This window comes from Coturnix japonica, unplaced genomic scaffold (genome assembly GCF_001577835.2).
Source record: "Coturnix japonica isolate 7356 unplaced genomic scaffold, Coturnix japonica 2.1 chrUnrandom591, whole genome shotgun sequence".
Lineage (NCBI taxonomy): Eukaryota > Metazoa > Chordata > Aves > Galliformes > Phasianidae > Coturnix > Coturnix japonica.
Genome location: NW_015439964.1, coordinates 24,238 through 26,861, shown reverse-complemented (window position 1 = coordinate 26,861; position 2,624 = coordinate 24,238).

Below are 2,624 nucleotides of genomic sequence, written 5' to 3'. Positions count from 1 at the left end.
GAACCCCCTATACCCCATATCCCCCCATAGACCCCCCTATACCCCATATCCCCCCATAGACCCCCCCACATCCCATATCCCCCCCATATGAACCCCCCCCATACCGTGTCCATATCCCCCCATAGACCCCCCTAATATATACCGGGGTTGTGACACCGGAACCGGAAATGGTCGCAGTGTGTCCGTCCCGTACCGGTGCCCGCAGCCGGATGTCGCTGAGTTTCCCGGTTCCCCGCCGTAAATCGAGGCTGAGCTGCTCCAACCGGATCCGCTCCTCCAGGAACGGCCCCAACGATCGTTCCAACGCGTAACGGGCCGCTCGGGCCTTTAACGTACCGGGCCAGGCCTCAGCCCAGCGCTTCATCTTCAACCGGTGCCTCGTTTCCGGTGCTCTACAGCGCCCGCTTCCGGTTTTACGGCACCGCTTCCGGGTTATTTGACACCGCTTCCGGTTTTTAGGCCCCGCTTCCGGGTTTGTTAGTCCTTACTTCCGGGTCTTTTAGGCCCCGCTTCCGGTTTTCTTGCCGCCGTCGGATTGGTCGCTGAGGATGAAAGCTGGGAGGGGATTGGCTGCCCCGCCCCTTGGGCCTGCTCATTAAGAGGATAGCGCTGATTGGTTGAGTTCTCAGGAGGCGCGGGAGGTGATTGGTTGCGTTCCGCATAGAGCCCGCCCCGGAATAAGAGAAGGGCAGTAGAGCGCATGCGCGCCGTCCGTCCACTTAGCGTTCCCCCACGGGTGCGGCGCCGGAGAGAAACGTTCCGGGATTCAAACGTTCCGCATCCCCCCCTTCGCCCCATAGCGGACCCCCCCAGCCCCATATCAGCCCCCCCAGCCCCATAGCGACCCCAGCCCCACACACAGCTGGTCTCTCATCGTTTATTGCCCCCTTTCTTCCCCCGCTGTCGGGCTTCTCGCAGCCGCTGCAGAACTTCCTGCCTGGAGCCGGCCCTATGGGGGGGGGGGGAAGGTTTAGTTGGGGGCACAACTGGAACGACCCTTCCCATAACCACCATAGAACCCAACGGCACCCATAGGATCCAATGGAACCCTATAGAACCCTATAGCACCCATAGGATCCAATGGAACCCTATAGAACCCAATGGCACCCATAGCCCCCCCCCAGCACCTATAGAACCCAATGGAACCCAATGGCACCCATAGGACCCAATAGCACCCATAGAACCCAATGGCACCCATAGAACCCAATGGCACCCATAGAACCCAATGGCACCCATAGGACCCAATGGCACCCATAGAACACAATAGCACCCCATAGAACCCAATAGCACCCTATAGAACCCAATGGCACCCATAGAACCCCATAGCACCCATAGGATACCCTACAGCCCCCATAGAACCTTATGGCACCCATAGAACCCCCCCCATCCCCCTTAGAACCCCACACCAGCCCCATAGAACCCGCGGACCCTATAGACCCTATTAGAGCCATAGGCGAACCCTATAGACCCATAAGACCCCATAATAGACGCCTATTAGACACCATAGGGACCCCCATAGGAGCCCGATAACGACCCCATAGACCCCATAGGGACACATAGACTCATGAGGACCTTATAGGCCACCGATAGGACCCTATAGGACCCCATAGGACACGTATAGACACCAAACGACCCTTAATAAGAGCCCATTTAGCGACCCTATAGAAGGCCCATAGGGGACCCTTATAGAGTCCCATAGGGACCTATACGACACCATAGGGACCCTATAGAACCACCATAGGGACCCTATTAGAAGCCCATTAGCGACCTATAGACTCCAAATAAAGACCTCTTATAGAGCCCATTAGGGACCCTATTAGGAGCCAAAATAGCGACCCTATTAGAGCGCCATAGGGAACCTATAGACACCATAGGGACCCTATAGAGCCCATAGCGACACCCTATAGAGCCCATAGACCCCTAGTTCACCATAGGGACCCTATAGAGCCCATGAGCGACCCTATAGAGGCCCATAGGGACCACTATTAGACACCAGAACGACCTTATAGACACCATGAGGGACCCATATTAGAGCCATAGGGACCCTATAGAACACCATAGGGACCCTATAGAGCCCATAGGGACCCTATAGACACCATTAGGGACCTATAGAGACCATAGGACCCTATTAGACACCATTAAGGACCCTATAGACACCATAGGGACCCTATAGACCCTATAGACCCCATAACGCACTATAGACACGAATAGGGACCCTGGTAGACCCCGATAGGAAGCCGTTATTGGACCCTTATAGGACCTCCATAAAGGACAGCTATAGACCCCAGTAGAAACCCTATAGACCCCAGAGAAAACCCCAATAGGAAACGCCCATATGACCCCATTAAAGGAACCCCATAGGACCCCATAGGACCCCATAAGGACCCTATAGGACCCATAGAAACTCCCAATAGAACCCCCATAAAGACCCTATAGACCCATAGAAACCCTATAGAACCCCATAGAACCCAATAGAACCCCATTAGGGACCCCATAAAGACCCTGATAGATGCCATAGAAACCCTATGAATCCATAAAGACCCCATAGACGGCCATTTAAGACCCCCATAGAACCCCATATAGGACCCCATAGACCCCATAAAGACCCCATAAAGACCCTTATA